At 42.3% G+C, this 11,222-nt stretch overlaps 1 non-coding gene across 1 annotated transcript; it reads right to left on the reverse strand.

Moving 5' to 3' along the window:
- Window positions 1-274: 274 nt before the first annotated feature.
- Window positions 275-393, reverse strand: LOC145407926 (5S ribosomal RNA). The gene has a single exon (XR_013898831.1). It is a non-coding gene; the product is annotated as a 5S ribosomal RNA (ribosomal RNA).
- Window positions 394-11,222: the final 10,829 nt, after the last annotated feature.

An 11,222-nucleotide genomic window follows, 5' to 3' on the forward strand; every position in this document is an offset into this window, starting at 1 on the left:
CTATCTATCTATATATATATATATATATATATATATATATATATATATGTAGATAGATAGCCTATATATATATATATATATATATATATATATATATATATATATATGATGTTAGCTGTAGCAGTAGCAGCAGCGATGATGGTAGTAGTAGTCATCATCATCATCATCATTGCCAGACGCCATGTATCCCAAACGGGGTGGTGAAGGGCTTAGAGTTAATTGTTTTACAGGGAGGGGCACTAATCCTCCACCAACCCCACTTAACACGTAGGGATGCCAACAGCATCTGGTGTTCCCAGGCGGTCACCCATCCAAGTACTAACCAGACCCAACGTTGCTTAACTTCGCTGATCGGACGGGAAGCGGTGTACTCAACGTTGCATGGCCGTTGGCATTAGTAGTAGTAATAGTACTAATAGTAGCATATCGAGTCAGTCTCTGAATCACCATCCTCTCACATATATGTGTATCTCACCACTCATCTATCCATGCCTCTCATCTTTGGTCTCCCTCTCCACTTTGCACTTTAACTCCCCGTAATCATTTTCATTCTCCACCCCCCCCCCTTCTCATATATCTTTCCTCCCCATCCCTGTATCTCACCCCTAGATTTCCCCGTACCCCTCACATACACTCTTCTGGTCAGTCTCTCATTCGCCATCCACTCACATAATTATCTCTCCACTCCATCCCTCCATCTCATCCCTGGTCTACCCCTCCACCTCACATACACTCTTCCAGTCAGTCTCATTCCCCATCCTCTCACATATCACTCTACTCCATCCCTGCATCTCAGCCTCAGGTTACCCCTACCCATCGCACACATTCCCCTTGTCAGTATCTCATTCGCTGTCTTTTCAGTTAATAAATCTACACTTTTTCGCACAGGGCAACAACCTCAAAGTGAACAAACACTGAGGAAATTCTCACTATCCCGCCACCATTTTCCCTTTGAGTGATATGTGGGGGCGAGGTTGGTTGTAGTGGGGGAGGGAAAGAGGAAAGGAATGTGTGTGTGTGTGTGTGTGTGTGTGTGTGTGTGTGTGTGTGTGGAGAGAGAGAGAGAGAGAGAGAGAGAGAGAGAATCACAAACACACACAAGAACGACATAGGCTGTCTCATAACAGTCTCTCTTTGGCGAATTATTTTACCTACTCCATGTTATTATTCCCTCGTATATTATGTATATCATTTAAATACCTTCATAAATTGCGTTAATAAGATATAGAAGAAAACTGGCGTGTAATGTGTACATTAAATTGCTAAGGAAGAGGTGTTACGGAATATCCACAAATACCGTTATTTTTCTTCTCCTCCTCTACTCATTATCCACCATCATCACCACCACCGCCATTGCCACCATCATTCCCCTCTTCTTCCTCCTACTCCTCACCATCATCAGCACCATCATCATCTTAACCATATGTCAGATGAGGAACTATCACTGTCAGTCAGTCTCTCCCTCTTCCTATGACATCCAGCCTTATAAACTCTCTACCAGACAGCCTGAAAGGAGCAAAGGGGCTGTTGCTGTCTCGGTTTCTCTGTTTATAATATCAGTTAGTAATACCCACACCAGACCACACCACCACAAAGGATAATACCACACCAGTCGATAATACCACACCACCACAGGGAAAAACCACTCCAATCAGTAATACCCACACCACACCACCACACAGGATAATACCACACCAGTCAACGATAACCACACCAGACCACCACACAGGGTAATACCACACCAGTCGATAATACCCACACCACACCACCACACAGGACAATACCACACCAGTCACTAATAGCCACACCACACCACCACACAGGATAATACCACACCAGTCAATATAGCCACACCACACCACACAATTAACACCACAACACAGGGTAATACCACACAAGTCAATAATACTCACACCACACCACCACGCAGGATAATACCACACCAGTCAGTAACAATCACACGACACCACCACACAGGATAATACCACACCAGTCAGTAACAAGCACACCACACCACCACACAGGATAATACCACACCAGTCAGTAACAAGCACACCACACCACCACACAGGATAATACCACACCAGTCAGTAACAAGCACACCACACCACCACACAGGATAATACCACACCAGTCAGTAATACCCGCACCACACCACACCACACAGGATAATGAGACATGGTATTTCACTCTCTGAACAATATATTTGGAGAGAGAGAGAGAGAGAGAGAGAGAGAGAGAGAGAGAGAGAGAGAGAGAGAGAGAGAGAGAGAGAGAGAGAGAGAGAGAGAAGTATTATCTTTTTTTTTTTTTACCTTTTCATGTAATCCATATCACTTCCAAGCGATTTTATTAAGTGCAAGAAGGAATTTTGGAACGAAGGGGGGGGGAGATCCCCTTCAAATTGTTAGTCACGACGAAGTGCTATGGGAGGGATGTAGAGCCGTAGCATTGTCTTATTCAACCACTGAGCTACATGAAATAAGCTGCAAAAGAACGAAAATCTGGGCCAAGCTAAGGTGAAAAGATTATATTTGTCATTGATTTTGTTGTTGATGGTTTCTTATTATTGTTTGTTTCTTGTTTTTTACTTTGTTGTTTTTGTAGTTGTTGTGGTGGTATTGTTGTTCTTGTTCTTTGTTCTTAATTACTTGTCATTCTTGTTGTTCTCTTATTATTGTTTTTGTTGGTGTTCTTGTCGTTCTTGTTGAGGACAATGAAGCCGAGTTCTTGCTTACGACTGCCATACTGCGCGACGACCACTGGAGGCTTCACGACGACCTTTACCACTACTCACACTGCCGATGCTGGGGCCACCTCGAGTCGTCCTGGTCGTCTTCGTTGTCGTGGCGTTCTCCTCGGTCCAGGGGCAGTTCAATAGCAAGCAGCAGGGATAGGGCTCACACGGGGGCTCGATCTCACCTGCTGTGGGTTAGGAAGTATAAATAATAGTAGTAGTGATGATAATAATAATAGCAGTAGTGATAATGATAAGAGTAATAGTGATAATAACAATAGTAGTGGTAATCGCAGTAATCATAGCAGTAGTGATAATGATAAAAATAGTAGTGATAATAAGAGTAGTAGTGATAATAATAGCAGTAGTGATAATAATAATCGTAGTGATAATGACAGTAGTGGCAATGATAACAGTAACGTTAACAGTAATAGTGATGATAATAATAATAGTAGTGATAATAACAATATTAGTAGTGATGATAATAATGGTAGTGGTCATAATAATAATAATAGTAGTGATGAAAATTGTAGTAGTGGTAATGATAATAGTTGCAATGATGATAAGGTACCGGTAATAGTAGTAGTGACAGTGACAATGATATTAGTAATGTTATTAGTAATAATAATAGTGAGTGAAAATAATAATGATGATAGGAGTAGTTGTAGTAGTAGTAGTAGTAGTAGTAGTAGCAGCAGTAGTAGTAGCAGTAGTAGTAGTAGCAGTAGTAGTAGCAGTAGTAGTAGTAGCAGTAGCAGTAGCAGTAGCAGTAGTAGTAGTAGTAGTAGTAATGATGGTAACAGCAATAATAACAAGCCTTTACCAAAGACGTATTCCCATCATGCGGTAAGGAATATAGCCTATAGATATGCACTAATAGTTATGCCAAAATCAGTTATATATAGAGGCATAAACTAGGACTCGTACACAATCTTTACCTGTCCCCGCCCGGGAGGGGCTCGGAGATTGGTAGCCACCCTTCACCTTTCCATTCAGTTCCCGCAACGCCCATCTCAACAGTTATTCAACAAACAAGGGATGAGGCTATGGAACACCTAATGTCTGACTTGGCTCGTATCTCTGACTGGAGTAAAAATAATATGGTTGTTTTTAATGCATCTAAGACTCAGTTCTTATACCTATCAACCCGACAAAATCTTCCACAGGTATATCCACTAATGTTTAATAATATTCAGCTTAATCCTGCATCATCCTTGAACATGTTTGGGGTTTCAGTTACTCGGGACTTATCTTGGAAAGATCATATTACATCTCTTGTAAAATCTGCTTCCAAGAGATCAGGTGTGCTAAGCCAACTCCGCTCTTTCTTTACCTCTGCACAATTGTTGACTCTATACAGGGGTTTTATCCGCCCCTGTGTGGAGTACAACTCTCATGTGTGGGGAGGCTCCCCACATACAGCTCTTCTCAATAGGGTGGAGTCAAAGGCTTTTCGTCTCATTAACTCTCTTCCTCTTACTGACTCCCTTCAACCTCTGTCTCTTCGCCGCACTGTTGCATCTTTATCTCTTTTCTGTCGCTACTTGAATGGTCACTGCTCCTCTGAACTGTCTGCTTGTATTCCACCACCTCTACGACGGGCGCGTAGCACCCGTCTGGCAGCAAACTCTCATCCCTTTTCTGTCCAACTCTCTAATGCAAGAGTTAACCGTTACTCCCAGTCTTTCATTTATGCAACAGGTCAACTCCGGAACTGTCTCCCTCTGTCTGTATTTCCTGCTGCCTATGATCTCCAGTGTTTCAAACGCAGTGTGTCCAGGCATCTCAAAATGATCGGATCTTGAATTTGGCTCTCTATTGTATTTTGTTTTTTTCTTGGAGGGAACTGTTACTGCGGGCTCATAGCCTTTGGTTCCTTCTTCCTCGCATAAAAAAGAAAAAAAAAATTTGTCTGCCTGTTTGTATGTTGGTTTGTTGGTTTGTTAACTCTACGTGAAAACTCATTACAGGGATGATGGGCTACGACTTCTGAGCACCTCAATAAATTTTGGGCCAAATTGGGCCATGGCCCAGGCGGTACTTCCCAAAAAATGTAAAAAAAAAAACAATCGTTTTCCCACCATAACTCCTTTAAAATTCGTCAAATCGACATAAAACCAAAACCTAAAAGTGCATCCTTCAAATTTGCATCCTATAGCATGTTTCATTACATCAGGGGGTCACCCTCCAGTTAGCGGTAGGAGGGTCAATGTCAGATGGGTCGGGCCTAAAATTTCAAAGGGGCAAAAAATCGTCAATTTTCACCCGATTTACTGTACTCCATATTTTATGTCACATCATTGACTAGATATCCTGTTGTGTTTATACGTCAGCACTAAAATGACTGCCGGACACGGGTTTGCTGTGCCTTGCCTCCGCTTCTAGTTCTTTAAGACATTAAGATGATCTAGCAAGTAGTTTCCAAGATACAGCTATTTACAGATTAGTTTCCTTTTATGGATATAGCTCGTAAAATACAGTACTTACAATGTGGCAGTGTCATGCATAAGGACATAAACCAGGGCTTATACTCTATCTTTCTGTGAGATATTAAGAGAATCCTGCAAGGTTTCCAAAATATAACACTAGAAAAGGGTCAGAGAGCGCATACCTCCGCCAATACCAATGCCATTAAAAAGGATCTGGATCAGTATTAGCGGATATAGGATCCGCATCCGCCCCCATATTCAGTTCCTTTTTGGTCCATGGCCCATCTTTCCATAAAATTTCACTGAAATTCATTGCGAACTCTTGGAGATATTGTGCGGGATACTCCGGATCCAGATCCGCCTCAAAATTCAATCATTCTTCCTTGGCCCATGGCCCACCTTTCAACAAAATTTAATCAAAATCCGCTCCTAACTTTTTGAGTAATCCTCTTAACAGACAGACAGACAAACCTACCAACCAACGCGGGGTAAAACATAACCTCCTTGGCGGAGGTAACAAGACAGATTTTTCCTTATATGGTCATAGCTCGTGAAGTACAGACAATATGGCAATTTTACCTATACGGGCATCAACTACGACACATACTCTATCTTTCTGTGTGATAGGAAGCCAATCCACCTGGTAGTTTACGAGATACAGGCCCGGACGGAAAGACGGACGGACAGGGGCGATTCCTATATCCCCACCATATGGAATAATGGTGAGGCTAATAATAGTGATAGTGATAATAATAATGGTACTAACACTCCTTCATGTAAGCCTCGTGCAGCTGCAACACTCAAGCCTCTATTTCTTATCAAGGCCTTCATTCACCACCTACTTTTCTTCCTTGTGTCACTCTATTTTCCACGGTTAGTGCCAACTTTAACATATGGATGTGAGACTATGGTGTGGCATGAAAATGAAAAGTCAAGAGTAAGAGCAATGATGATGGGACTGCTGAGGAATGTATGTGGTGTACAGGGGGTGGATAGGATACAAAATAATATGATTCGTGAAAGATGTGGAGTGAGGAAGTCGGTGGACACCAGAATCGAAGAGAGTATACTGAGATGGTATGATCATGTGGAGAGAATGGATAACAACAGAGTAGTGGAAAAGGTATATCTGAGTGAATTTGAAGGAGTGAGGAGGCGAGGTAGGCTAAGAAGAAGGTGGAGAGATATTGTGGGTGAGTGTGTGAGGAAGAAAGGTTTGAAAGTCGGTGAGGCTAGGGAACTGACAAGAGATGAGCTGGCTGGATGAATGTTGTGGGGAGAAGTGCATGATCAGGGATTTGGCACCCCTTTTTAACGTGGTAGCGTTCGCATTGAATCTATCGGATACATTGGTGTGAAGCTACAGAACATGGTGAAGGTTTTTGGCAAATCTGATAGAGCCAGAATTCTGGGGGCTTGAATGATCAGTGAATGGAAGCGTGGTCCATTGGATTGAGCAGATTTGGGCAGTCTGGACACTGCAACTCCTCACCCTGCCCTACGGTGGGAATGGAGGTCTGCATGATGATGATGATGATAATAATAATGATAAAAGTAGTAGTAGTAATGATAATCTATCTATCTATCTATATACCTAGGCTGCTTCCCCCAAGGAAAGGGAGGTAGCCAAGACAGGACGACACACTCCCAAATTACTCAGCCATTCAAACACATTCATTCGCATCTTAGTCACAAGGGAAGTAGGGACCGATCCTCACCGTACCACACCGCACGAGGGTCAGCTGCTCAGTGCAATCAGTGACATCCGCAGCAGGGACCGACAGCAGAGCTGGTTTACCCCTGCCACATCATAATGGACCCATCCCCTTACCCACACCTGACCTGATCAGCTGATCAGATCAAATGCGGGAGAATATCCCCTCAGGGCTGCGTCATCATTTATTCATTCACAATTTTGTTCCAGTCATTTCTATCACGCACAGCCACTCTTCCTTGCTCAAAAGACTTCCCTCTTGCATCCAGCGCTCTCTTCACACTGTCCATCCATCCTATTCTTGGTTTTCCTCTCATCCTTACACCTCTCACATCAGATGTGGTTATCTTTTTCACCAAACACTCATTATCCATTCTCTCCTTATGCCCGAACCATTGCAACATCCTCTGCTCAACTCTACCAGCCATCTCCCGAACACCTCCAGTTCTCCTTCGCACTTCATCATTTCTCACTCGATCCGTACACGTCACTCCACACATACTCCTCAGACACCTCATCTCCATTACATTCAAACTTTTCCTCTCTGCTACACCTATATTACATGTTTCACCCCATATAACGCAGTCGGTACCACAACACCCTCATACAGCCTTCTCTTTACATCCATTCTAAGCGAACGACATCTAAACACTTTTCTCATTCCTCCCAGCACTCTCTCCTACTTCATTCATTTTAAACCTCATTTCTGCATCTATTCTTCCATCCACAGCAACATGTGACCCTAAATGCTTAAAATACTCTACTTCCTTAAGCAACTCACAGTTCAAATCTATACTCATTCTTATACCATCTACCAACCTCGTACTGGCTCCCTTCAACCTCTGTCTCTTCGCCGCACTGTTGCCTCTTTATCTCTTTTTTTATCGCTATTTCCATTGTCACTGCTCCTCTGAACTGTCTTCTTGCATCCCTCCACCTCTACGATGGGCGCGTAGCACCCGTCTAGCAACAAACTCTCATCCCTTTTCTGTCCAACTCTAATGCCAGAGTTAACCGTTACTCCCAGTCCTTCATTTATTCAATGGGTCAACTCTGGAACTATTGTCCTCTGTCTGTATTTCCTACTTCCTATGATCTCCAGTCTTTCAAACGCAGTGTGTCCAGGCATCTAGAAATGAACAGAACTTGAATTTGGCTCACTTTTGTATTGTTTTTTTTTTTCTTAGAAGGAATTGATTCAGGGATCCTAGCCTTTGGTTCCTTCTTACTCGCATAAAAAAAAAAAAAACACTTCCATCACATGACTCTTATTCTCATTTACTTTCAATTTCCTCCTTTAACACACCCTTCCAAACTCCTTAATCATCTGTAATACAAATACTAATAATAATAGTAAAGTGAAAAATTACAGAGGAACAATCAAATATAAGAAGAAAAATGACACTGACAGGAAAAAACGAGATTAATGTGTGTGTGTGTGTGTGTGTGTGTGTGTGTGTGTGTGTGTGTGTGTGTGTGTGTGTGTGTGTGTGTGTGTGTAAATGCATGAAAACAAGCAACATATACAGAATGTAAATTATTATTCTTAGTGGCATAGTAGGCTTCGTAACAGCTCGTCTTTAGCGATGTATTATTATTATTATTATTATTATTATTATTATTATTATTATTATTATTATTATCATTACTATTATTTTATTACTATTATCATTATTATTATTATGATCATGATGATGATGATGATTATTATTATTATTATTATTATCATCATCATCATTACTATTATTTTACTACTATTATCATTGTTATTATTATTATCATTATTAATATCATCATCATCATCATTACTATTATTTTATTACTATTATCATTGTTATTATTATTATTATTATTATTATTATTATTATTATTATTATTGTTGTTGTTGTTGTTGTTATCGTTGTTGTTGTAATTATCATTATTATTATATTTTTACACAAAACATCTCTGCACTACTGAGCGTTATTTATATTGTTTAATACTGAAACACGTTGCACTAATGCAAGAGCATATCAATGTGCAATGATCAGAATAAATCGCTGAGAAAAATATGCAACGAAATGTCAGTTCAAAATTCCATATCGACGTACGGTACTTTGCATCTATAAGACACGAGAGGATATCGATGTGCGGACAGAATAAATCGCTAGTGAAGAGCTGAGCGAAATTTCAAAAGGCACTTTTTTTTTTTTTTTTTTATGTGTCCGACTTCCGGGCATAGGCTTCACAGCCTGCTCTCAAGGCCCAGTAGTCCTCCTACATACCATACATCTCTCTACATGTCACCACTTCGGCGCTAACACCCACCGTCCATATTGAATACATGCTAGGGCTGTCTCATACAGGACTGGTGTATTGGTATTAGCGGGGGTACTTTATGACATGTCGGCGGGTTATCTGGTAGATCAGGAAAGTCTGCTTTTATGAAATTCAAATCCTTAAACTGTTCCCTGCCCCAGCCGGGATTCGAACCTGGGTCCATCAGGACTGCAGGCCGCCTCTCTACCGATTCAGCCACTGCCTCCCCCATCATGAGTCTCAAAAAAACTTCATAAATTACCGTACCTGAACTCAAAGCAGGAAGAACAGCCAGTAAAATGCAGAGCAGAGCGAAAGGAGCCATTGCGTTCATCCACCTCGATGTCAGGGTCCACACTGAATTCCCACACCCGCCACACTTGTGGCGGCTGGCCCAGCAGCCACAAGTGTGGTAAGGAGCCGAGTAGTGACGTCATAATAGCTAGCCAGTCAGGACACAGATGGGACTCTCTACTGCTATGTAGAGAATTATTGTTATTATTTATTGTGTTAATAAAAGTATCAGGAATAAAACAAAAATTCTTCACATTTATTTATTTTTACAAAGTGTTTAGTCAACTAATAAACCTCAACAAGTCCCCAGGAAGTCATTTTCAAAATGTGTTACTACTGACTCAGTGGGGATGAAGACACCTCCCTATACACACTAAAAAATTACCCCCTTATAATGAAAATTGTGTATATTATGAAGTAAGTAAGTAATAAGGACTAGCACCAAGCCCAAGAGGACTATATGGCACTAAAACCGCTGTACTAAATATGACAGGTATGCTATGGTGGAATAAAGGTAGAGGGGAAGGCGGGGAAGACACTAAATGAGAGGCAAGATACGGGTTTGAAATAGGAAGACATGAGGTGTGTAATGGAAAACACAGGGGATTCACCAAGAAGATCGGCTAAGGTAGGGGGAAGTTCAAGAGATTAAAGGAACGGGAGAGTCCATCTGCACACGGCGTGGAACCGAGGGCAGTCAAACAAAAGATGGTGGACGGTGAGTGGGACCTGACAACATTGACAGATCGGAGGAGTGCCTCCTGATTTGAGAAAACCTTGTGTGGTCCGTGTGTGACCAAGGCACAGACAAGCTAGGGCTGTTTCCCATTGCCTATTGCAATGGGAGGACGACTGCCAGGGAGTGACAGTACGTTTGATGGAGCGGAGTTTGTTATCAGTCGTAGATGTCCATTCTGCTTGCCACCGCTGGCCAAGGAGATGGGTAACAATTGGGAAATAATCATTTGCTGGGATAGGATGAGGTGTGACAGAGCGAGAGGTGACAGCTGTATGTGCTAGGCAGTCAACCCTCTCATTACCCGGTATTCCAGCATGGCTTGGGACCCAGCAGAAAGAGACAGACTTCAATCTGGTGTTATTGCGGAACAACCATTCCTGTAGCTTCAACACTAACAGGTTGCTGGCCGGGATAGACTGAATACCATGTAGTGCACTAAGTGAATCTATGAAAATTACAAAAGTTTGTAACCTTGATCAGTATATAACACGAAGGGCCAGTAAAATGGCCAGCAGTTCAGCAGTGAAAATACTGGCGACTGGTGGAAGGCGGATCTGATAGGTATGGTCTGGGAAAAGAGCAGCAAAGCCCGAGCCTACAGAAGACTTAGAGCTGTCTGTGTACACTGGGGTCGCTGAGGAGTGACAATGCATTATGATCCATAAAAAGATGATAGAGTTCCTGTGAGGTGGAAGAGGACTTTGGACGAGAGAGCAGGGCATCACAGACAGTAAGGTGAGGGAGAAGCCAAGGTGGGAATATAGAATCTCGCAGAGGGAGAACTGAAACAGGAGGGAAAGAAAGGGATGCTAGTAAACTGGAGACCCTACAAGGAAAAGATGAAGCTAACAAGGGCGGAAAAGGAGGAGAGAGGTACGTAACAGAGGAAGGGAAACCTGCAGATGGGTGTTGAAGAAGGCAAATGTTTTAACAGAGAGTTAGTCTGTCACGTCTGGAGGATAGAGCGGACATACCCGACTCGACATACAGGCTCGTACCCGGGGTGGAGCG

The sequence above is a fragment of the Coenobita brevimanus genome, chromosome 74 (assembly GCF_032717465.1).
Source record: "Coenobita brevimanus isolate Jiangsu-jjx chromosome 74, ASM3271746v2, whole genome shotgun sequence".
NCBI classification, from domain to species: Eukaryota; Metazoa; Arthropoda; class Malacostraca; order Decapoda; family Coenobitidae; genus Coenobita; species Coenobita brevimanus.